At 39.7% G+C, this 26828-nt stretch overlaps 2 protein-coding genes and 1 gene segment (V, D, J or C); all 3 read left to right on the top strand.

Annotated features, from left to right (window-relative positions):
* LOC148646745 (NACHT, LRR and PYD domains-containing protein 3-like) overlaps positions 1-26828 on the top strand; it is a 2700574-nt gene that overhangs the window by 1825072 nt on the left and 848674 nt on the right. The gene's annotated exons all lie outside the window — the stretch shown is intronic.
* Positions 1-26828, top strand: part of LOC148646755 (Ig kappa chain V region Mem5-like) — a 364474-nt gene that overhangs the window by 14245 nt on the left and 323401 nt on the right.
* Positions 16186-26828, top strand: part of LOC148646760 (NACHT, LRR and PYD domains-containing protein 3-like) — a 42470-nt gene continuing 31827 nt past the window's right edge. The window contains exon 1 of the mRNA XM_088609374.1: positions 16186-16214. The gene's annotated coding sequence lies outside the window, so the exon portion shown is untranslated. The remainder of the gene's footprint in view (positions 16215-26828) is intronic.

Genomic DNA, 26828 nt, shown 5'->3' with positions numbered 1-26828 from the left:
TCTGTCTTTCAGTCCTCTTGCATTGACCATACAGATACGGAGACTCATGGTGGTTCCAGCCCTGTCTCTTTCTCCATGCCATCTGATTGGTCAGAGCTGGAATCCTCTGAAATATCCTTTACAGGCGAGTACCATCCCACAGAAAGATGGCGCGAACCGTCTTCCCCGGACGTTGTGTCGATGATGTCTGGGGCAATTGACTGGAACCTCAGGTAAGTTTTCTCCCTCCTCCTGGCTGAAGCTGGAGATTCCTCCTCGACAGGGTCGCCTGATTCTTCTGCTTCGACCTCCATTCCTGGTATTGGTTGATCATCCATCTCCTCGTCCTGGCCCTTTTCCACTGTTTCCTCCCTCACCTTCTTCTCCTCTTCCGCACCGGAATCGCCCTCGTCCTCTTCCCTTCATCTTTTAGCTATCACCTTCCCAGGTTCCTGCTCGCTTTCTGCCATTTTCAGCACTAACGTTTTCATCGTCCATATCCTTATCAGATGGACTGTGCCCTGCTTCCTGCTGAAGCTCGACCTCTTGTGCTCCCTCATTAACTGGAGCCACACCCACTTCCAGCCTAGCCTACTCTTCCTCAGAGGCCTCCTCCTCCTCTCCATCCACTCTAAGTGTGCCTTGGTCATATTCCTGTGCCATTTGTATGTTTCTCCACTTGCAGCCCTTGAACAAGTGTCCTTCCATGCCACAAAGTGCACACCTTCTTTTGACATTCCCTCGCAACATGCCCAGTCTCATCACATATTGTACACACATTCTCCCTACACTCGGCCACATGGTGTCCAAAGTTACGATATTTCCTACAGAACTGGGGCTGATTTTGATAAAATAAATAACCCCTGCTGGAACCCAAAGAAAATGATGCTGGGGGATGATGGAAGCCCCCTGCCCCATGTGCATCAGATCAAAGTAGCACTTTGTACTCTCTTTTCCCAGTCCAGATATTATGGCTATCCATAATTTTCTCTGGCTGACCCATGACTGAGACGTGTCATAGGAGGAAAGCCATTACATCGTCATACCCAATAAAGGGGTAATATAAATGCACTATCACCACGCGAAAATTGTCATTGTAGCAACCCAACACCTCAGTCTCTCAAAACAATTCTCCTTTTTCTTGTCCGTAACTCTAACGCACGCCCTCTTATATAATCTCTTCATTTCTCAAAGAAACATCAATATACTTCAAGGGTCTATTCCCTTGCACACACCACACATCAATTGGAAGTAAGGCCCAAAACATCAAACAAAACAATCTTCAAACTCACGTGGTTCTCCCTCACGCATCCAGTGGAACCAAAAAGTCAATTTCAGCCTGGGAGCCTCCCCACGCCGATCATAGGAGTCAACTCCTTCTGCCATCCTGGAGGAGGCCTCCAGGCCGGCTCTCCGAAGGGTCTACTCCAATCCAAAGGGAAGAAGACCCCAAAGTCCAAACGCTCCAAGACAAAGAGCACTCCACAGGCAAAAACCAGACTGCAATTCCTTTCTTCTGGAATATACACAAGAGAGTTCTGCAGGAGGCTCCTCAACAGTGAGTATGGGAAGGTGTGTGAGGGGAGTTTAAATACTGAAAGGAAAGGAATGTGGTTGAATAATTGGTGTGGGAGTGAGAATTTGTGGAATCTGGTGCATGTGAGAATGTGATGGGTTCAATCAGGAATGAGATTGTGAAACAGTGGTTCTGGGAATGCAACATCGTTTGTGAGGGAGAGTGTGGGGTGTGACGTTTGCGATGGAACGGCGTTTGCGAGTGTTTGGGATGACATGAAATTTGCATTAAATCATGTACATTATTATGTTATACATCTGTTTTTATTTTCAACTACCAAAATTTTCCTTTAGTTGTAAAATTCTATATGAAGTGGATTTAAACATGCATAGTAGAGAAATAAATTAAATTAAGCAATACTTTTACTAACATCTAAAGGACCGTAATCGTCTATCAATCATCTTTGGCCATCAGGTAACATTTGGAAGACATACCACACGTTTAGAGTGGCTGCATCTGTACAAGCTCTACTAACCACTGAGCCACCATGTCACGCAAATTAACCCCATGTGAAACAAAAGTAAAAATAAGAAAACTGTAGTAAAATATAATTAAGGGTACGCACAATATATGAATGTGTGGGATCTATTTTTTGACATATTATTGTGCTCTTTACCATTTTTATATTACTGAAACATACTGTATCTTCTACATTCAGTTTCAATTCTCTAAACAGAGCTCAATCTAGTAAATATGTAGTCTACTCACCTGAAACACACAGTCCAAGAGCAAACTGAGCTCCAAATCAGTTTATGAGTTCCTTGACACCAGACAGCAATGGCACAAATAAAGCATTAGTGTATTAAAAAGGACAGAAATAGGCACCTGTAGAATATGTCTGGATTTCTTTCATTTTCCTAAAGCAGGTATAACCTGTTGTGCTTTTTTCTTGGTTCTGAGCAGTTAAATTGATTGTTTTAGTAAAGTCATCTATTTATATTGTTACAAATAGGGGGCTACGAAAATGGTGAAAATCAGGAATTGAACAAGCAATAAGTAAAATAATTGTTCATAACCCCCACCTTGTAAGTGATTTGTCCAGAATATATCCAAGTGGTTGGTATAACTAAAGGCACGGGAATTCTTAGTGGCACAGCTTTGATGAAAAGAGTAATAATTCTGGCACATTTGGTTTAACACAGTTTTATTAAAAATGACTATACATGCACTACACTACACATAACAAAACATACAACACACAAGTAACTTTATTTACAATATGTACAGACTGTACAGTTTTGCTCAGTATTCAAGGATGGAGAAGGCAGAGTCTTGATTAAAGAAGAACAAATCAAGCAAAGATGGCTGGAGTACTTCAAAAGTAGTCTGAAGTCACGGTGGCGTGTGGGAAGAGTGCATTCAGCAGGGGTTGGAATTGTTTTTGGGAGCATGGTGGTGGAGGAAACAGAGTATTTTGTGGTAAGTCCAGGAAGGGTGATTGTGGGTGGGCACCAAAGTCTGTTTGATCTGTGTGTACGGTCCAGCACAGCACAGTGCGTGGGGGGTTTCTTTGCTGACCTAGTGCCTTGGTGCACTACAAACAGGTGCGTCTTTTGGGGGGGGGGATTTTAACAGACATTTTGGCACGGAGAACAGGGGCAACCGAGATTAATCAGCTGTTGCGTAACTTTGCACTAAAATAGTTTTAAAAGCTTCTTCTCAAACTTTCCGGTCACGTGGCAAAATACTAGGGGAGTGGGGAAAAGATTTGATTATGTTTGTATCCTCAATCATTTCAATCCAAAGTGTCACAGTGACTCTGACATGGTTTTGGACCATGTAATCATCTACAAAATTGCTAAACATAGAGTGAGAAAGAAAAAAGATATTATCCGGGTGGCAGTACTCAAGGATGGAGAAGGCAGAGTCTTGATTAAAGAAGAACAGATCAAGCAAAGATGGCTGGAGTACTTCAAAAATCTGTTAAATGAAGAAAATGAGAGGGAGAACCTAGTGGAGGCAGACGTAGTGTGTGGACCAATCCAAGAAATTTCAGTAAAGGAAGTGACAGAAGCTATCAAAGAGATGAAAGTGGGCAAAGCAACTGGACCATCAGGAATAGCAGCAGAACACTTTAAGAACCTCGACGAAGAGGGGATTCAGTGGCTGACGAGATTGCTAAACAATATTGCAAAGGAAGAGAGAATTCCAGAAGAATGGACAAAAAGCAGTATGGTCACCATCTACAAGGAGAAAGGAGACCCAGTGGAGTGTAAAAACTATAGAGGAATAAAACTTCTGGAACATGGATTGAAAATCCTGGAAAAAATTCTGGACAAGAGACTCAGGAAGATAGTCAGGATCCACAACTCACAATTTGGATTCTCAGCGGGGAAAAGCACAACAGATGCCATTTTTGTGATGAGACAGTTACAGGAGAAGACACTAGAGAAAGGGAAAAAGCTGTATGTGGCCTTTCTGGACTTGGAGAAGGCATATGACCGTGTGCACAGAGAGGTGGTGTATTGGTGCTTGAGGAAGAAAGGAGTACCAGAAAGCATGGTGAAGTTAGTTCAAGCAACCTATAGAGATGCAACTACGAAGATGATAACACAACGGGGAGAGACAAAAGAGTTTGAAATCACAGTTGGAGTACACCAAGGATCAGCACTAAGTCCTTTCCTTTTCATAAACATTATTGACACACTGACAGAGGAGGTAAGAACAGAAGTGCCTTGGGAACTCATCTTTGCTGATGATGTGGCACTGATGGCAGATTCAGAAGTAGAACTACAGGAGAAAGTGTTCAAATGGCAGAGGAGTCTGGAAAAGGGTGGACTGAAAATGAATGCAGAAAAATCTGAAATAATGGTAATGGAGAGAAGAGGAGATACTATGACCAATGTTGAGGACACAAATGGAGGAAAACTGAAACAAGTTGATGGCTTTAAATACCTTGGATCAAAAGTGGTAAAGGGAGGAGAAACTCTGGAGGCAGTAAAACAAAGAGTGAAAGCTGGATGGAACAAGTGGAGAGAAATAACTGGAATAATCTGTGACAGGAAAATTCCTAGAAAGTTAAAGTGCAAAATGTACAAGACTGTGATTAGACCTGTACTACTATATGGAGCTGAATGCTTGGCAGTTGGAAAGAGGGAAGAGAACTTGATGAGAAGAACTGAAATGAGGATGTTGAGATGGATTCTGCAGATTTCAATGAAGGATAAGATCAGAAATGAAGAAATCCGTAGACGATGTAGGGTGGTGGATGTGGTTGAGAAGATGCGAGAGGCGAGGTTACGGTGGTATGGACATATCATGAGGAGGGACGTTGAGGAAGTAACAAAGAGGGTAATGGAATTTGAGGTGGAAGGTAACAGAGGAAGAGGCAGGCCTAGAAAGAGATGGATAGATTGTGTGAGAAAAGATATGGAGGTATGTGAAGTGAGTGAGGAAGATGTGCTCGACAGAGACAAGTGGAGAAGAGCAACCAAAGCAGCTGACCCCAGGACAGTCTGGGACTAAGGCTGTGAAAAAAGAAGAAGAAGAAGAAGAAGAAGACAGACAAGGTGTTTCAGAGGCTTAACATCCTAATCAATCCCAACCTGCAGTTAAATCTCTCTCATCTCTTCAAAAATGGATGCCACAAAATAAAAGAAAGCCAATCACCCTTACCTAAAATATGCACCAACAGGCAGGAAATACCATCTTTACCTGAGGTATCTTTTACTCAGGAAACCCAAGTTCCCTAAAAACACAAAATAGTAATAGTCACTCTAGCAAGGCTCAAATACATGTACTTGTCTCTAATCAGGTTTTATTTGGATAATCATTAAGTAGGGTCTCTCACCTGATGCAAGCTAGCATAAATTCCTTTTCTTCCTGACTCCTCTTTTGTTGTCTGATCCCAAGAAGGTAACTGTGTACAGACTGCTTTAAATACTGATTTCAAGACCAGTTCAAAGTTCAGCCACACTAATGTCTGGCATATCCGCCTGATGGTCAATGCTGTCTTCTGAGTCCCAATGCAAGGCAAAGCTTTTTCTCTCTGCTCTCTGACTTCAGGAGTCTCCGGGACAAAGTGAGCCGCTGCTAAGGCAGACCATGGACCAAGACAGCCAGCTCTGTCTTCTCAGCAGAGAGTTGAACTCATCAAAGATGTTTTGCCAATGGATCTTTGAGTATACAGCTTATTTATTCACATTATAATTCTTGAGAGTTGAAGTATTGTTTGATGCGTGACTTCTGTTTGTAACCAATTCATATACTGTGCTTCGCAGGACCCATGTATTACAAACAATATCACTGAGTCTCTCTTATTCAGAAACTAAATCCTGAATCCAGAATCCCAACCTTGATTCTTTACTTAGAACAATTATTATCTTAAAAAAGTTGCATCAAACATGTTCTTGCTACTAGTACCCTCCTAACAGTCTAAAACTGGTTGTAAGATGTTCACGTTTTGTATTATAATAAGAATAAGAAATAATAACAGTGATCCGAATGACTTCGTCACAAGTTGCATTGTAGTGTGATGGCTTGCAAAATAATGTTGTAAGTAATTGCATCTAGATGAAGGCAGTGTGCAAAAATGACACTAATACTGACACTAGTACTAAGTTGATGTACAACATGGATATCTGCAGATATTACTTCACAACATTTTTTTAATCTGTGTCAGAAAATTTACTTTTTTTATTCATGTATTCAGCTCATGCATAATTTAGAACTACATTGTTCTAACAGTACTCTTGCATTTTAAATAGACCCTTTAAAAATAAAAAAACATATATTAGAAATGTAAAATTAATAAATGGCACTCACAAAATCCAAAAGTATTGTAGATGTTTGTCTTTGTCTCTACATGTCAGATCAAGCCATCAAAATACAATATATTATTACAGCTATAGGTGACTAAGAGGCAAGATACTGTATTTAACTGTAATTAATGGATTAATAAATTTTCAAATAAACATCAAATTGGTTTCTACAGAGCTGTTCAATTACAAGCCTGAGGCTCTTCAGTCTGGGTTCAGATTTATGTACACGTTTTCTTAAGGGATAGATACTAATTCAGAATGACCTTAAGATGGAGCAACTTCCCTATTTTTTAACTAGAAACAGAAAAAACAGAATTTACACCCAAAGAAGGCTCCACAGTCAAAACTCTGTTTTTCTTTTCTTCTTTTTTCAGCATGTCAGTATGGAATAAGCATTTACTTGTTCCAAAATAGAAATTCTTTCTGCAGTGCCCTCAGTGACAGATTGTCAACAGTCTTTGAGGGCTTTTTACAGAGGTAAGGAGGTATTTGAATCCTTATGTTACTTTTTTAGTCAGCTACAAAGCTGACATTTAAAAGAGGTTCCTACATTTAGGACTCACCATCTGTAAGATTCAGATTAAAATTTTTGTGTTACAATAAAAAATGCATTTTTGCTTTTGTAAATATTGTAAGAGGCTGAGGTAGATGACAATGGAAGTGTCTACGTATCTAGATAAAGTGTGTAACACCTGGCAGTGTAAACATTCCCAGCTTCAAAGCAAAGGGGATGTTTACAGAGACAATGGGAGTCCAGATCCTGTGATCAAAGTAGTCATAAAGTTTACCTTGGGTTACCTTAATTAACTTCTGGGTAGATGATTAAGTGTCAATCAGAAGTCCAGAAAGACACTATATTGTATAACATCAGATCAAGACAGAAAAAAGAGGCAGGAAGGATACCACAAGAGAGAAAGAAGAAAAAAGGGACAGACCACAAGAGAGAGAGGAGACGGAACTACAATTCAACTTTATTTGTCATTATACTTGCAAAGGTGCATAATATAGTGTAAGGTGTTTCTCATTTGTCTCTCAGGTGCAGTATTATAAATAGAACAGTAGACAAGACAATAGACAGTAGTACAATAACAATAACAGTGTAAACAACTGTTTTTCAGACTCTTGTTGTTTTTCCTGGATGAATGGTAGGGCACTGCCTATGATGTGTTGGGCAGTTTTGCCCTCCTGCTGCAGTCCCTTATGGTTGGATGTGGTGCAGTTTATTAACTTTACAGTACCTCACAGTACAGCAATGCAAGTTGCTTGAATCAGTATCAATACAAAGTTCCAAAGTCTGAATAACTCTGAAAGTGAAACTGTCCTTACTTTCAGAATTACTCACCAGTCTAAATGATCCAGGGTTGAGTGGCCGCAGGAGGTGTGGCTGAGGCAAACGATGCAGGGATGAGACAAACCAAAAAACAGGAAATCCAAAAACAGGGCAAAAGTCCAAGGCCAGGCGATTCATCCGAGACAGACGATTAAAATCTAGAACTGGGTCGGGACCAGCAGGGGGCACGGGAATGGGAACAAGAAACAGAAACTAAAACCATAACGGAGCCAGGTGCATCCAGGTCCCGGGCTCGCTTGATGCAGGAACCAATGCAGAGCCCGGATTAGTGTCTGTGTCTGGCTTTTAAGGGGGAACTGAAAAGGGGCTGGAACAGGGAACAGGTGCAGGAGATGAAACTTACAAGGTACTGTAGGGCTGGAGCGCCCTTGAGAGGAGGGGTTGCGATCGTGACAGCAATTTGCAAAACAACTAAACTTTTTGATTACAACTTCTACACTCGATACTCAAAAGCTAGTACTTTTTTCTGACCACCCAATCATCTCATACCATGACTACCCAATCTACGTAAACATGTGGTTCACAGCTCCCTTGACCACACTCGACAATCATCCCCACCAGGCACCTTCCACTGCAATAGAACTCGCTTCATCACCTGCAAATACATATCTAACAAAACACAAATTCGGTCAATTCTGGATCACCCAGATGACATCCTGTACCTCCAGAATCCTCATTTACTGTATCTCCTGCTAAAATGCCCAGCTATTTACGCTGGGGAAACCAGAAGGAGATTAGGAGACCGCTTCAGAGAACATGTTAGGGCTGTGAAGATTAAAGATTTCTCCAAACCCATAGTTTCTCATTTCACCTCAGACGGCCATGATCACACTGATCTCTCTGCCTCTGTTCTCAAAGAAGGGTTTCTCAACTCCCATAGCAGAAAGACAACAGAAAGGAAACTCATCCTGAAACTAGGTTCACACTGTCCCCCTTCTCTCAATGTAATTTCTTCTTTCATGTCATCTTCTCTACTCTCATGCAGGTTTTGACTTCACACCTTTCTTCACCCCTCTCCACTTCGATGGCCTTTCTGCCTCTCTGCCCCTCCTGCCTCCTCCCCTCTCCCAGCTTTTGTTCTTCTGTGCTATATAATCTTTGCCTTTGTCTGCCCTGTCTTTCTCACGCTTGAAGATGGCTTCATAGCCAAAACATTGTGTTTTCTCTCTTCTCTTTACAGCATGGAATAAACCTATTACTTGTTCCTTTGCAGACTACACATGCTGATGCAGCCACCCACCTGAGCTAAAGCAAGTATATTACTCATATGAATTAAATTAAATTCATATGAATAAAATCAACTGGGGTTGAGGCAACAATTGAATTCAAGCTGTAATGTAGAATGTTGAATACTCATCCAGTTCATATGGATTAAGATCTCCATCCCCAACAAGCTGTTGCTGCATCCAGTCAGCATCCTCTAGCCTGGTGCCAGCCAGTTCTGGTGCGGCAGGAGGTGTGGGAGAAGGAGAGAGAGATTACTGCTGTGGCGCGCTGGCAGTGCCTCTCTTAGGACCTGACTAGTTAGTCCTGGCTGAAGTAGCAGAGTTTATGCAGGTGAAAAGTGACTGCAGGTCAGAGCAAATCACAATCTTAAAACGGGAAGAAGACCGGTTTATTCCCAATGTAGCGCTAGTCCTAAATACTAAGATTCAGCTGTCAACAGCTCCAACAGTAGTTCACTCGTTGATCAGGCAAACATTAACGGTGGGTTACCAGCAGTTCACAAGGCTTGCTGCTGGGCTAACCTCACGCAGAAAATAATGAAAATAATGAAACCTGTTCCTCTTATATTTTAGGTCTGGGGAGCCCAGAAAAAGAGGGTCATCCACAATCTGAGACAGGGAGATGGAGAGGAGCTGCTGGATAAGGGTGACAAAGTAGAAACAGCGACCACATTCTACATAGAGCTCTTTTATGGAAACGCTGAAAGCCGGAGGAGGTGAGGGAGGATGTGGAGGGACCGATTACAGTGGAGGAGCTGAGGGTGGTGCTTTGGTCCATGGAGAATGGCAAAGTACTGGGGCTGAATGGACTCCCCAAGGAATTATATACCTGCTTCTGGGACACCCTGGCAACAGACCTGGTGAAGGTGGTGCAAGAGATCTTCCGCCAGGGGAAACAATGAAGGAAAGCATCATCTCTCTGTTCTTCAAGCGGGGGAGGGATTCCAAAGTTCAAGCTACTGACTATGTAGATCTCTGTCACCGTCTGCAGACAGTACAGTACACGACACCCATTATCCAACTTAAGTTGCACATGTTCATGCATTCTGTACACTTTCCTGTCAGCTAGCTCATGAGGGTGCACACTCGGGGCTTGGCTAGCAGTTTCCTATTTCATACACGCAATACATTACCACATCTTATTTCAAAATCAGTTCTTGTTACCTGTAGAGACACAAACACAAACTCTGTAGGTCTATCGTTATGTTTCTGTTTATTTATACTTAGCTGTTTGAGAGAGTGCTCTGTTTGTTTGTTTGTCTCTTCCCTGTCGTTGTCTGACTTCCGGGTATGGTGGCCTCATTGGTCCAAACACGATACCCATTTTAATCTTGGCATTGTAGTGTCAACGCTGAGTGGTGCATGCGCACATCTTCTGCTAAAGGAAGTACCATTTTTATAGCTGGTTAAAAGTAAGTAAAATGTATTCAGGGTTGGGTTTTTTTTGTACATTCTGTATACACTATTGTTTAAAAGAATGGAGGAATTGCCATGTTGGGAAATTAGTTTATCTTGGGGCAATGCAGCTACATAATTATGTAACAGTGGTACAGTCCGAGGGGGCAGGGCTATTCGGTACCTATTTAGGAGGGGGGGAGAGCTCTAACAAGGGCTTAGTCTCACTATAGCTGCAGTGGGGAGCTGATAGGACCTAAGCGTGGTAGGACTCCTGGTCTCTATTTCTTAGAGAAAGGGTTTGTTTTTTGTGTGTGTGTACTAATTCCATTTTGTTGTTTTTTTGTTTTGCTATATATAATTGTTTGTGAGGAGCACTGTCGTAATAAACTATCCTTTTTGCACCTAAGTGCAATTGCTGCTGAGCCATCATTCTGTTTTAAAAGGACTTACTTGGGCACCCCTCCTGCCCTCCCAGTGACATCTGCACAGAGCCCCTCAAGATCTTGGGGATTTCTTTCCAGAGCCAGGACAATGAGACCATAAACTGGACTGAGAGCACAAAGCTGTGTCTGTGGAAAACGCGGTTGCTGTCCCTCACGGGGAAAGTGATGGTGTTGGAAACAGACATCCTGCCGGCTTTGGTTTACATGACTTTGTTCAGACGAGCGCCACAAGGTATGGTCTTCAAGTTTGTCTGAGGAAGCAGGTATGAGTACATCACGAGGAACTGGATGTGTCAGCCGGTTGAGGAAGGGGGGAGACACGTGCCACATTTCTCCCTGAAACTTGACTGTATCCTCTTCTACAACCTCTGTCAGGCATTATGGGAGCCGATCAACCACAAATACTATACCAATAATTTTTCAGGCTGTGGTTCTCTCATCCATTCTCATCCAGCACAACACAGAGCAGGGAATGAAGGAGCTGGAGAAGAGGATCCTTACGAACCTCGGAGGGAGGATGAATTGGTACCAAATGGGGCTTCTCCATGGCGAGGGAGCACTGGAAGGAACTGTGGGCCCAGTATAGGGACTAAACAGAAATCCCTGTTCCATGAGCTCCTGCAGCAGACTGGACAACCACAGTTTCAGAGTTGCCACAAGGAAAACGCTAGGAGAGAAGCAAGTGGTAGGGCTTGGTGGGGCTCTTTCGTTGTACAAATCCAGCCCCAGCATCCCCTTGCTCTGATTGATAAAGGATAATCATCTGATCAAGAATGTTTTTAAAATGATTAAAAAACAATGTTTTGCTAAAGAGTGTACTTATTGTGAGATGTGAAATAAAGTTTATTTTGAAAGATCAAAAAAGTTTATTCCTGCTTTTCTATATAAAGCCACAGTGCCACTTTGACATTTTTTTCACAGAGATTTTCACTATTTGCACTCTTCACATTTCTTTGCTGAGCTAAACAGTCTTTCATCTGCACTTACTGTAAGTTGCAGCCTCATGACTGCCCTGAATCCCGTTTCTCTTTTTTTTCAGGATGCTCGCTATTTAGTTTCCCCTGTACAGAAGCCACTTTGTATTGTTTCTCTTGATTTCAGGACGCTCGTCATTTGGTTTCTCCATACCTGAGCCTACCTTTTCTTTTTCTGACCCACAGGCCGTGAGGTAGATTTTTCCCTTCAGCTCCAGCGTTACCTGGTGCGCGCAGCCAGCCTTCACTCTGCACAGCAGTCTCTGCGGCCTTAAGTCTGCTGTTCTAAGCCATCTGGCTTCCAAAGGAAGCTTGCAACATGGTTTTTCCACACATGAGACTGTTTTCCAGCTGGCGGATTGTGTTTGGCACAGCCTTGGCTCTAAGCTTTGCCCAGTGCAGCAGCTCAAATCCCAGTTAATGCTGAGGGATGATCTTTTCCAATTATCAAATAAAAGTCTAAACAGTATACATCTTAAATTCTGTAATTGGAAAAAGATCGTCTCTCAGCATTAACCAGGATTTGAAGCAGGCATTTTCTAGTGACAGCCCAAATGCTCCACATGCCACGTTAAGCTTTCACGTAACCAGACCAGGCTTAAGACCAGACTGGATTAATGTCACAGGGAGATGACAGTGAAAAAAGGGCAGAGACTTGGGAGATTATTGCTTATCTGTGTGTTGCATATACTGGCCAGTGTTTTTGTCACGGTGGTGTGTTTGTCTCCTCCCTCAATTAATGTCTTCAAACTTCTCTACAACAAAAAGATTGAACAGCACAGTTTGCCCTTGCCATTCCATCACCACAAAGTAACTACTAGCATGTGCATTGTGGACCAGACCTAGGGAGAGGGAGCAGAAAGGAAAGAAAGAAGGCACAGAGCTGCACGACATCTGGCCATCTGTTACAGACAGTTCTCAGGCAAACCTGATCTGTTTTCTTTTTATATTGAGCCTCCTCCTCTAATCACCTGCACATTCCTGACCCTGACTGAAAGAACGTCAGGATTCCCCAGAGTGGGACTGACTGGCCAAGAAGGATATAAAAAGACTGATTTGCGTACTTAAAGGGACTTTTTTCCCCCCACCAGTCCCTGGTGACCACAGCAGAGAGGAACATTTGGTCCAGGATTAGCATACTGAAGGAGAAACTGGCAATAGAACTGAGCTACTTTGCTGGGATTTTGCCTACCTGGGGCAGGGAAAAGTGGGTCTAGAGAGCAGGGACTGTGACAATGGATGGAGTGAAACCAGTGGGCCTCTCTGGAGTATTTAAGTCTAGCCTGGATATGACAGAGACTGGGATGACTGGACTATGTGGATTTTTTTGTTGATGCTTCTTCTTCACAATAGGGACCACTGTGAGCAAATAGTTTCTCTGACTCCTTTGTGTGTCAATACATTTGTCTTTATGTCCCTTTTTTTACTCACTATTCTTCATCTTCATTAGCTGAACCATCTGTATAGAAAAGAGCAGTTGCTGTCTTTCTGTTAAGTAGGTTGTGCCTACTCTAGTGATTGAGTATGAGACTGAAAAAATAGTTTCCAGTACGATTCCTAGCACCTTTGAATAGTTTGACAGCTGGCTGAAGTTCCTTCATTTTGGAGAGACTACTGCTTTTGTTTTTCTAATAACATGTGAGGTCATAAATAAATCATTTTTTTTACGCTGGAAACATTAATGTGATTAATATGTATCTATATTATTTAAGTGAAGAAGTGTGAGGGTGGCAGTGGTGTAGTAGTAGTGAGCATTGCTAATTTGGGGCAATACAAGTAGTGGTAATGCATATTATTATTACACTTAGAATTAAGGATTATTCAATGTTTATAATAATCTTTCTGTTTGCTTTGTCCTTTAGCATCTGTGTAAAAGCCGAGGAATGCATCTAAAGAGGCCCAACTTTAAGACACATCTTAAAGCTGAGTCCATGCTGTACCATCTAGTGATATAGTGTACTTCTTTTCATTGGTTTCTCTTCTATCTTCAACTAACCTGGCCCTCTGAATTTGCCAACCATATGAATCCAAGCAGACCATGTCATGACTTCAACTTTTCTCCAAGAAGCCAGGCAGAGAAAGTAAGTCAGTAAAAAACAGAATTCTGCCCAAGATATTCTTTCCAGAACAGAAGACATTTCTAGTTTTGTGAACCCACTGTTCATTTTCACCTGATCAATGAAATAAGACAGCTGGACACTTTGTTGTTGACACCCTGAATCTGAATATATTCAGTACCAAGCTGCAGCCGGAATGAACCAGGTTTCTCTCATCTGTCTAAGTTGTTGCTGGTCCCAAGAAAACAACTGTTCATAGACTTCTGGCAGAGCTGCCCTCAGCAAATGTTAGGCAAAGCTCTCTCTCCCCCTCTCTTAACACAAGGACATTCCCAGAACAGTGCAAGCTTCTACTCAGTCAGACCACAAACCATCTTAGCCCAGCTTTGTCCTTCTAGTGAAAGTGTCAAAACTCATTACATATGGGTCCTTTAGTATAAAACATTTTTATTTTCATTATTATTCTTGAGAGTTGAACACATTTACAAACATGTTTATAAGGAGGTAATCTGCATATTTACATGTATCTAAACAAAGATTTCTGAAATATATTATTTCAAATTGTGCTTTCAAGTACTACAGCAAGAAGTACAGTAGATGACAACTCTGGAACTCATCCCTGGCATCAATAGAGCCTTTCCTTTATGGATGATTGTTTGGAGCATACCTGTATACAGATGCAGCCATTCAAAATGGGTGACAGCCAGTCAGATTCCAGGAATCGGTACTTTAAAGAAAAAATACACACTGGTATTCCATTTCTCCCTAAACATTTTAAGCATCGAAGTATTTAACTAACATGTGAAATAGCGTGTAAAAAAGTGGTAGTTTTAAGCTTTTCTGCTAATATAATATGGAATCGCGTATCTAAAGAAATTAATAACGATATGATTATATTTGTGTACTGCGACAGGGCTGTTTCACCTCTCTCTTCATGTGACTTCCCTGGTAGCCCACTGGTCTATATGCTCAATTACTAACTTACAGGTTGTGTGTTCAAATCCAGCTGGCACTGTGACTTTTCTTTTAACAAACATTTCTTCGAAAAAATAGAATAGCAATATTATGGACAATCAATTGACTTTTATATTTCTAAATATCACAACATGATAGAATCTAAGTCATTTTTGATAACAATGAATAGTCACCTTCTTCCCTTCTGACAACGGTCCCTGCTTCTGCTTCCTGCTTCTACTGTGTGTGTGTGTGGGGGGGATCCCTTCAGATCTCCCTTCAGATTTAAAAGGTTATTAATCATATTTTCGGTGTCGCATCTTACCAGTGCAGCTGATCATTTGCTGCCTGGGTGGGTCAACTATCACAAAGCTTTAGAGAACCTAACATTTCTATAATCAACAAATTGTAAATTTGTAATAGAGTAAATTTTTATAGAGAAATGGAGGCTGTACAGTATGTGTTACAATATAAACATTTATATTGATTTAAATCGCGTTTTGATTTAAATCACAAACGCGTGTTTAATTATATGTGTTTTTTTAATCATAATCAGACAAATGCAACACAAATTGATACAGTATCTTTGTCTTCTAAGTATCTTAATAAACTTTCAGCATAGCTTTCTCCCCGTTTATATTTATTTTTCTTGTGATTTTGGGATCAAACGTGGAAGGACTAGATTGTAATCGTTTTTATTTTTCAAATACGTTTTAGAAAAGTGTAATCTATACTAAAAAGCTGTTCACCACCTGCTATACAGATACATATTGTAATACTGGGTTTGGATAGGACAGACACAAGAACTCAGACTTGCGCCGTTAAAGAGTTAAAAAAAAGATAAATGCAATAAAAGAAAAAATCTATCTCTCAGTAACACTCACATGCTTCGGGGTACTGTGAATGACTTCTGTCATTGTGGTCCCCTACTGCAGTGCTTTAATACATTTAATTTAAAAAGTTCTTAATCTAGGTTAACGATAAAAAAAACATGTTTAAACTGGTTAAAAATTCAGTTTTAATTGCCTTAAATTTGTAGCTCTATTGTAGCTTGACAGTCAGTACTGTTTTTTGCCCTCTGCAACCATAAAGTTGCCCACTATTGCTCTAGATGATAATGGTGTCTCCAGTTCTGTTGATAATTTAACAGTGAAAATAAGCAGCTGGCAGAGGAATCCTACTCCGTTGGGCCCCTGAGCAAGGCCCTTAACCCCAACTGCTCCACGGGCGCTGTACAATGGCTGACCCTGCGCTCTGACCCCAAGCTTCTCTCCCTGTTTGTGTGTCTCCTGGGGTATGTGAAAAGATGAATTCCTAATGCAAGAAATTGTATATGGCTAATAAAGTGATCTTATTTTATCGTAACCTGTCTCCTCCAAACAGGTACAGAGTACACAACGATTGGCTGTTTCCTTTCAAAGGTCACTCTTGGAAGAGCAGACATACTGTAATTATCTTCACCACTTTAATACACCAGAGCAGAAAAGCAGACAAAGGTAAGAGTTCATTCCTTAAAAAATGAGAAAATTAGAATTAGAGTGATACAAGTGAGGATACCATTTGCACATTTAGTAATTTGTTTTTATTTCAGTAGCTAATGAATTCAAGGATCTGATTCAGCTGTTCCTTTGATCCACAAACTGTGTACAGAAATGCCTGCTTTTCTCTCTTTTAAATACTCCTCACAGTTTTCACTTGAGTCTTCTAATTTGTGTTTAACTGTTCATTCTGAAGACATCCTTAGGGTCAAATTGTCCACTCATAATCTTTTCTTTTACAGACTAAAAAAATATGTTCTTGTTAGTGTAGGACTTTATCTTGACCATAGAAATGTATCTTGATGTTCAATCTTATGTTTATAGTTGTGGTCTTAAATATGTAACTCCATAATATTTATTAAGTAACATAAACAATACTTGTTTAGTAAGAATGCTTGATTATTTCATATTGGAAAGATCATAAAATTCTATTTCTCTACAAAACTGTTTCTTAAAAACAGCGTGTTTAAAAAAGAAGCATTGGTAAATTATTCTTGCTGTAATATATACTTAGCAATTTATGGTGCCAACTATTCAAAAACATCAGAACAGTACCTAAACTGGTTATTCGTTTATGTTCAGTTATGAGATCTTGGAACAAATCAGAGACTTTTGTCACTCATATGTTTTAATGGGAATTTAGTTTCACTTTTACAAGTTTTCATTTATAAGCAGAAATTGTAGAAGTAATCATATAGTGAGGGATGAGTGCAGAAAGTATCCTAACAGTTTTATCTTTTGTCTAGAAGATATAATTGGTGTTTGAACACACAGGTCAATATTGATAAATCAGTGAGATGTGAAGGGCAGAGAGACATGTTCCCACATGGGTTTAACGATACATTTTGTATGTAAAGAACTAATGGGAATTAATGGATTTGGTTTGTTAAATTATGATTTTTTTTTTAATTAAAATGTATTCCTCTTGAAAAATCTATCTTTCCATTGTGGCTTGCCCATGAACTCAGGCCTCACAATCTGCTCTGCCTGAAGATTTGTTGGCCTGATCACAGTCTTGTGACATTGTTAATATGGCATTTCAGCACTTTCATTTTCAATGTGTAATCTGTGCCTGCGTGAGGGCTTTGGTAATCAGTTTAAGTAATTTTCAGTCTTGCTGTTTTTCTTAACATCAAGGTGAATTAAAAATTAAATCTAAGGATTTCACTTTTTATAGAACATCTTCCTGCAATTCTAGGATTGTTTCATGTACAATATATTTTTTTCAAAACTTCAAATCTTTGTACCTGTAAAATTAAGACTATTCAAAACAATGTATAATTGAAGTATACGAAAGCAAATTCTAAAACACAAGAAACAAGTCTTGTAAAAGTAATTAGATCCTTCCTATGGTGTTCTATTTTGTGACATTTTTAAATCATGTACTGTATATGCATGTTAAGTACTTTTTTTCAGAACCCACATTTTGAAGATTTCTGAGTTTTAGTAAATGTCAGCATTGACATTGGATAATAAGGACATAAAACTGTAAACTGTTGATTGCACAAATATTCTGATCTGTGAATTCAGTATTTGTTGGAACCTCTTCTGATAGTAATTACAGCCACAGGTCATCTTGGGCAAGTCTCCTATTTAGCACCCTGGCTTGATGCCGTTCTCGGATTGCTCAAGCTTTCTCAAGTTGCTTGGGGATCACTCAAAACAGCAGATTGCAAGCCTTTCCACAGATTTGCAATATCATTTGAGTTAGGACTTCTCTTGGCCACTTGAAGGACATTCCCTTTTTTGTTATGCCACTCTAGCGTAGTTTTAGCTTTCTGATTGCAGACATTATGTTTTGGGTCTTTGGGTTTTTGTGTTGTATGTCTATGTTTCCATCAGTGTTGGCAAGCTTACACGTCATTACTGAGAGAGAAATATCATAATGCTGCTAGCACCACGCTTGACAATAGGGATGGTGTTATTAAAGTGATGCACTATGTTGGGTTCATGTCACATGTAACAGTGTGCATTTAGACCATAAGTCCTGATGTGGTCTTATCTGACCACAACACCTTTTGCCACATTTTGCAGGATCGTTCAAGTGTCTTGTTTTGAACTCCATGCTGGCTTTGAGATGGCTGATTTTTATAACGACTTTCTTTGTGCCACTGCTTGGTTTGGAAAGATGTACTGTAAGCAGTGTCTGAGTGGTGTGATACACCATCCATTTCTTCATGACTGAGTAGGCTGTGCTCACAGAGATGTTCAGAGACTAAGATATATTTTTGAACCCTTCTATTGATCTGTGCTCTTTGATAACTTCATCAAAGTTTACGTGAGATAAAAAAGAAAGCATAAAAAAACAAATCTACATTTATAAATTAATCAAACTAACTTCACATTTCCTTGTTCCTTGATCTTTTTTTTCTGAGTCTTGAGATTAATTAGAGGTGTTACAAGGAAGGAAGCAGAGGTTAATTCCACAGAAATGTACCCTCTAAAATGTTGTCTGTGAGGTTTATGATATTATATCAGATGCACAATACAAATGACATACTTATTATGACCATGTGGTGGCCATAAAATCTATTAAGTTTGCAGTTCACATTCTAATTGCTTTGTTCAAGGCTTAATGCAGAATGTTGGCAACAATTGAGGTGTTTGTCTGCAAGCGAGCTAAGAGGCAGGAAAACATATGGTCAAAGGGGGTTGGTGGGTCACTCTAGTTAATTAATTGGTTAATTATAAATCATTAGAGCCTTCAACAGTCATAGCATTAAAATAATCAAACAGAAAAAGACAGAGAAAAACAGAAAAGATACAGAGAGAAGAAACACCATTGCCCATTACCTCTCTACTTGTGCCATGTGGTAGGTCCTTGTTTTCAGTCATTGAGACCAGGTAATCTGAGCTTTATTCTAGAGAGTTTGCCATCTTTAGAGAAATTCTGATTTCCTTTATTGTGGAATTTTCAGTTTTGAAAAAAAAATTCTCACCTTCTTGATGCATTTCTAGAACAGGGAGATTAAATCCCATGTTGCAGGAAGGGAGATTTAGTTCTGAATTGTATTCATTTCATATAATGCAGGTTCATCTTTTTGTAACCTGATATGGTGTTGAGTAGTCAATTCAGTTTAATTTGCATTTTGTGTTTCTGGATATTTAGAAATTAGTATATAAATTCAATGACAGTCCTTAAAGGGAAGTGGAGTTCAAGATAGGTAAAACAGAAAAACTCAGGGAGTGAGGAAGCCTCCCAAGGAAGAACCACTGTATACATATGTTCACAAATGTGACAAATACTGCTCAATACGAGTTTGTGCGAACAACCTGCATATGACCATAGGAATGCAGAGATTTAAAAAGGTTATCATAATTACAGGTTGTGCGAGCCGGCTTGCCAGCTTACCAGCACGGTGACATCACTGACATTCCCTGCAAATAGCATGGACCTGAGCCGCTGGGCAGAGAGGATATCTCTGTCACGATATTAGTCCCCTCTCCTTAAGGGTGCTCCAGCCCTTTCACTAAGACTTTATTCTGTGCACCTGTTTCCCATTCCCAGCCCACCTTAAAAGCCAGGTGCTGACGCTCATCCGGGCTCCGCATCTGATTTCCGTATCATGCGAGTCCGGGACCTGGAAGCGCCTGGTCCCGTTAAGGTTTTAATCTCGGTTCCCGTTCCCTGTCCGCCAGTTCCGACCCGGCCTTCGTGGTTTTTAACTTGTTCTGATGGATCTCCTGGTTTTGGACTTACCCTTGCGTTTTGGATTTTCCCTAAGGACTACTCTCTCGGATTGTTCGCCTCGGCCACACCTCCCCCGTGCACCAGCGCACCTTGGACATGCCCCCTTGTCTTCAGCCCCGTTTTCCTGCATGACGTTTCCCTAGTGTTTCCCCACTCCGTCGGACTGTGTCGTCCGCATAGGGTCCGGAAAGAACTGTTCGTTACAGAATGCAGAGCCAACACCTGGACCCCGCGGATGGCACCCTGGCAGCCCTGATTCCATCGTTTTTTTTTTTTCTCCCCTTTTTTTTTCTCTTAGGGCTTCGGAGCCGCCCTGAAAAGGAGGGGCGTACTGTCACGATATTAGTCCCCTCTCCTTAAGGGTGCTCCAGCCCTTTCACTAAGACTTTATTCTGTGCACCTGTTTCCCATTCCCAGCCCACCTTAAAAGCCAGGCGCTGACGCTCATCCGGGCTCCGCATCTGATTTCCATATCATGCGAGTCCGGGACCTGGAAGCCCCTGGTCCCGTTAAGGTTTTAATCTCGGTTCCCGTTCCCTGTCCGCCGGTTCCGACCCGGCCTTCGTGGTTTTTAACTTGTTCTGATGGATCTCCTGGTTTTGGACTTACCCTTGCGTTTTGGATTTTCCCTAAGGACTACTCTCTCGGATTGTTCGCCTCGGCCACACCTCCCCCGTGCACCAGCGCACCTTGGACACGCCCCCTTGTCTTCAGCCCCGTTTTCCTGCATGACGTTTCCCCGATGTTTCCCCACTCCGTTGGACTGTGTCGTCCGCATAGGGTCCGGAAAGAACTGTTCGTTACAATCTCCCTTTAGCTCAGATGGCTGGTTCCTTGTTGAGTGATGCCGGAGGACTGCATTTGATCCCCCAGCGGTGTAGGGTGCATACCCATGTGAGCCCGAAAGTGCTACATTATTAATAATATCTTCCGTGTCGCATTAACATTGGAATGTTCTGTTTTACAAGTGTCAAAAGAGGTGATACACAACGTGTCTCCTCTATAACTCTTCAGTTTACAGAGAAATTCCACCAGAGCCTCACAACATTGTCCAATAATACTCTTGTTGTGTCTAATTTTTAGTTTAGCACGATTTGTGCGATAAGCACATTGTTTAATGGGGAAGACGTTACCCACGTCTATATCACTGTACAACACTTGTTTCAGTTGGGAATGCCATACCATCTCTATTGGATTTAAATCTGGGGATTCAGCTAAAGTTTTCACCCAGTTTTCACAAACTGTCTCTTGTTGACCTCCCTTTTCTTTTCATCTTCATTTTTTTGGTGTGAGAGAGTCTTCTTGATTTTGGCCATAGTCCGTCTCTTTACCAGAGCTATAGTGCAGTACGTTGTCTGTCCCAACAAATGGTACAGATAAACATGTACTATACTTATGAGCTAATAGCTGAAGAGGGCTTCTGGAGCGTTGTGTTTTTTCTCTTCTCTTTTCAGCATGGAATAAACTTACTTACTTGTTCCCTTACTGTAACTACTGCATGATTTCTTTATCTGTTTCAGTTAAATGAGGGGAATGAAATCAGTCATAATCTAGGAGTGCCAATTGTAAAAATAACCCTTCTTCCTTCATTTGTTCAACTTAAACTATTAAGTATAAGAAAGTTTGTAATAAAGGGCACTCTGAACGAGTTTGTCAAAATCATGGTTTCAAAATAAAAAAAAACATCAAACCTTAGATTGGATGAGAACGTCATGATTGTTTCACAAGGATGTGAACTTTGAATATTTTGTGATATTTAGAAATACCAACAAATTCAAAATAGTGTTGATAATATTTATTATCAGTAATTACAACAGTAGTGGCAGTACAGTAGCAGTTTGAAATTATTCATTGTTTTTAAGAAATAATTTAGCTTTGAACATGTTGTGATATTTAGAAATATTAAAAATGTTAATATAGTGTCCATAATATTTGCTATTTTAGTTTTTCAAAGAAATGTCTGTTAAAAGAAAACTCATAGCAACAGCTGGGTTTGAACCCCTTACTTCCAGGAGGAAAGGCACTTGCCTAACCCATTATGTCCCCATAACCCAAATAATGATTTTAACCATGAAAAGAAGGGGAGCTCATTGTTAATGCCCCGTTCTTGATTTACTCTGTCCTTAAGTTCTTTCAGCTGGTGTATTGCGAGGGTGAGGTTCCCATGGTCATCATTATTAGCAGGGATATATGTACAGCATGAATCGCCTATCAAAGCACACCCCCCTCCAGAGGCTGCATTCTGGAGGTTCAGCACAAACCTATTTTGCAACGCCATTAGCCTGACTCCTCTTAATTCTTGCTTAATTGCGTCCAGGTCATCCAGCGTTATATTAATAAAGGTGTACATTTCATAGCAGGTGATTTGCAGCTAGCGAGCGTTAGCTACAGATTGAAGACTTATACCCATACATTTCAAGAAAAGTCCCTCCACAGGTTGCGGACTCCTACCAGGAGAGGCAGTAGAATGAGGCATCAGGCTACACACATAACAGGACGCATTTGGTCGAGTACTTTTCACAGTATAGTTCATGTAATGATACCACAAATTGTCCTGAAAATCAGCCAGTCCAGTGGGGAAACAACCTCTCTCCTTTGTCTGCTTTTTGGAACTGGAGTAGTCCCGTTTGGGCCTCCAGTAGCTCTATTGTATCTTGCCAGTCAGTACTGTTTTTTGGCCTCTGCAACCATATAGTTGCCCACTATTGCTCTAGATGATAATGGCGCCTCCAGTTCTGTTGACAATTTAACAGTGAAAATAAGTTGTAGCCTGTCTTCTCCAAACAGGTACAGAGTACACAGGGAGTGGCTGATGAAACAGTTTCCTTTCAAAGGTCACTCTTGGAAGAGCAGGCATACTGTAATTATCTTCAACACTTTAATACACCAGAGCAGAAGAGCAGACAAAGGTAAGAGTTCATTCTTTAAAAAATGAGAAAATTAGAATTAGAGTGATAAAAGAGAGGATGCCATTTGCACATTTGGTTATTTGTTTTTATTTCAGTAGCTAATAAAGTCAAAGATCTGATTCAGCTGTTCCACTGTTGCACAAACTGTGCACAGAAGTGCTTGATTTTCTCTCTTTTACATAACCACCTCACAGTTTGCACTTGAGTCTTCTAATTTGTGTTTCACCGTTCATTCTGAAGACGTCCTCTGGATCCAATTTGTCCACTCATAAACCTCTCACTTACAGACAAAAAATAATCTGTTATTGTCAGTGTAGGACTTCACTTTGATCACAGAAATATATTTTGATATTCAATCTCACTTTTACAGTATTGGTCTAATATTTGACTACACAGGATTCATTAAGTAACACACACAATATTTGCTTTGTATGAATTTGTTATTATTTCATGTCATATCTCTTTTCCATGTATATTGGAAAGATCATACAAATTCTATTTCTCTACAAAACATCTTCATTAAAACAGCGTGTTTAAAAAAGTGTTGGTAAATTCTACTTGCTGTAATGTGTACTTAGCAATTTATGGTGACAACCTATTCAAAAACATCAGAATAGTACCTAAATTGGTTACTTGTTTATGTCTAGTTATGAGAACTTGGAACAAATCTGAGACTTTTACTCTTGTTTTACATGTGTTTTATTGGGAATTTAGTTTCACTTTCACTTTTAACTTATAAGCAGAAATTGTAGAACTAATTGTTTCCTGATATTGTCTAGAAGATGTATAAGGTGTTTGAATATACAGGTCACTATTGATAAATTTGTGAAAAGTGAAGGGCAGAGAGACATGCTATATCGTGGGTTTAATTTAGATATGTTTGGTATGTAAAGTAATTCATGGGAATTATTTGGTTTGGTTTGATAAAGTGTGATTTATTTGGTAAAATATATTCCTCTTTAAAAATATACCATTGTAGTTTGCGGCTTTACAATCTGCCTGAAGAGAGGTTGGCCTGTTCAAAGTCTTGTGACATTGTTAATATGGCAACACTTTCATTTTCATTGTGTAATCTGTGCCTGCTTTTGGGCTTTGGTAAACAGTTTTAGTAACTTTAAGTATTGCTTCATCTTAATATTAAGGTGAATTAAAAATGTAATGGATTTCACATTTTATAGAACATCTTCCTGCAATTCTAGGATTGTTTCATGTACAGTATATAGTTTTTTTCAAAACTTCAGATCTTTGTACCAGTAAAACTAAGACTATTCAAAACAATTTATAATTGAATTATAAGAAAGCAAATTCTAAAATACAGAACCAAGTCTTGCAAAAGTAATTAAATCCTTCCTATGTTGTTCGAAAGTGTGACATTTTTCATCAATTTCCCTACGGGATTAATAAAGTATTATCTATCTATCTATTTTTAAATCATGTACTGCATGTGCATTTTTTAAATACTTTTTTTTCAGAACCTGAATTTTGAAGATTTCTAAGTTTTAGTAAATGTCAGTGTTGATGTTGGATAATAAGGAGATAAAACTGTAATCTGCTGATTGCACAAATATTCTGATCTGTGAATTCGGTATTTGCTGGAACCCCTTCTGATAGTAATTACAGCCACAGGTCATCTTGGGTAAGTCCTTGCAATCTGATTTTCAGATTGCTGAAGCTCTCTCAAGTTGCTTGGGCATTGTTCAAAAACAGCAAATTGCAGGCCTTTCAGCAGATTTTCAATATAATTTTAGTTAGGACATTGTGTGGGCCACTTGAATGACATTCACTTTCTTCTTTTTTCAAAGAGCCCTTTTCCTGACTGTGCTCTTTGATAACTTCATCCTGGATTTACATGAGATAAACAAAAAAGAAAGCATCAAAAAATAAATCTACATGTATAAGTCAATCAAACTAACTTCACATTTTCTTGTTCCTTGATCTTTTTTCTGAGTCTCGAGACAAATTAGAGGTTCAAGTGAGGTGTTACAAGGAAGTAAGCAGAGGTTTGTTCGACATGATTTGACCCTCTAAAATGTTATCTGTGAGGTTTATGATATTATATCAGATGCACAATACAAAGGATATATTGTACATATTACAAGCATGTGGTGGCCATAAAATGGTTGGCAGTGCACATTCTAATTGCTTCATTCCAGGCCTTATAGACAACGTTTGGAACAGTTGAGGTGTTTGTCTGGCTGCAAGTGAGCAAAGAGGCAGAAAAACATAGATGGTCAAAGGGGGTTGGTGGGTTACTCTAGTTAATTAACTGGTTAATAGTGAATCATTAGAGCCTTCAACAGTCAACATTAGAGAAAAAAAGAACCATTGCCCCATTCGTCTTGTGGTAGGTCTTTGTTTTCAGTGGTTGAGACCAGATTCTGACTAGGTAATCTAAGCTTAATTCTAGAGAGTTTGCCATCTTTAGGGAAATTCTGATTTTCTATATTGTGGAATTTTCAGTTTTTAAATAAAAAAAATATCTCATACTTGTTGCATTTCTAGAACAGGGAGATTAAATCCCATATATATGTCATATTTGATTTGATATACAGATACAGCCATTCAAAATGCATGGTAAAACCCCATAAAAAGTTACAATGTTTTAACTTTTTCTATGAATCTTGATCTTTTTTTCTGAAATGGGGAAAATCTGATCATGTTTCTCTATAACAATAATAAAAAAATATTATTTTACATATCACCTTTACGTGATATCACCTTAAGGACAGCACATACAAGGGTTAATTGCACAATGGACCGCGCAAAGAAATTTAAAATAGTCTTCTTTAGGTGTGAGGGCAGGAGTGGATCGCAGAAGGCATAATCAGCAAATTAGGAAAACAAAGAACAGGACAGGTGAGACGTTTATCCAGAGAGCAAGTGATCAGAAAAAGGAACAGCTGTTACGCCCAGGTTTTACGCTCTCTCTCTGCTGAATGAATAAAAGCATTTTATTAAAAACGCGTATGCGTTTTTCTGGGTATTTACTTTGTAATCTGTGGTTTACATCTACTGTATTGTTTTGAGATGCCACTTTTAAAGGTGATATGTAAAATAAAGTTTTTTATTATTGTTATAGAGAAACTTGATCAGATTTTCCATGGTTCAGAAAAAAGACGATTAAAATCTGTAATCTTTCCACTTGTATGTCACCGGAAAATACAAGAAGTTTCTGCTTTGTGTAAGGATGGTGTCAAAAAGTAATCTAAGTGGTGAGAAAGCTGTGCTCCTCAAAGCGCTTTACAGGATAAAAACAATAGCAACAATAGTGGCTGGGCAAACGATTTTTTTATAGAAATACAAAATGAGATGTAATGATGTGTTCCGACTAAGACATTAATGAGTACAACCCCCCTCTCTGCGGGAGTGCTGGCTGTGACGAATTAAACCGGTTTCACAGGTATTTTCAAAGTAGAAGGGGGCGAGATTTCCATCTTAATTTTCATGTTAAATAATTTTTTAAAATTAAAATTCAATCTATACAGCAATCACATATTTGGGTACCATTTCATAAAACGTTCATGCTTAAAATGTTTAGGGAGAAATGGAAGACTGATAATGGAATGGAATGGAATGAATGATAAGTGTCGCAGTTAAATAATTTTCGTAGTTAGAAATTATGAAACGCTCTGTTAAAAGCAAGGGAGTTTTTATGTCCGTTGCAGTAAAAGAAAATGCCTGACAAAGTAGGGCTTGGACAGATTCCAAGTGCTATTTTGCAATTTACGTTGCATTGTCCATTGTGCTGCTGTAATACAGTTTAAAATAAGTCTAAACTGTATCAGCTTTATTTATGGGTTGCAATTTAGAAAAAGTCAAAAACCGCACTCAAAATGCAATTTAGAGCTTTCTGGCAAGAGGAGACACCCAAATTAATAATGTAACATGCCACTGTTTGTGCATGAACAAAGTTATACTGCTATTTCCTTAGATACGCGATTAAAAAAAAATAATTTTTTGAATCCCCGGCGG

This window comes from Lepisosteus platostomus, chromosome 16, assembly GCF_059453375.1.
Source record: "Lepisosteus platostomus isolate fLepPlt1 chromosome 16, fLepPlt1.hap1, whole genome shotgun sequence".
Lineage (NCBI taxonomy): Eukaryota > Metazoa > Chordata > Actinopteri > Semionotiformes > Lepisosteidae > Lepisosteus > Lepisosteus platostomus.
This window is presented reverse-complemented; position numbering and strand designations above follow the sequence as displayed.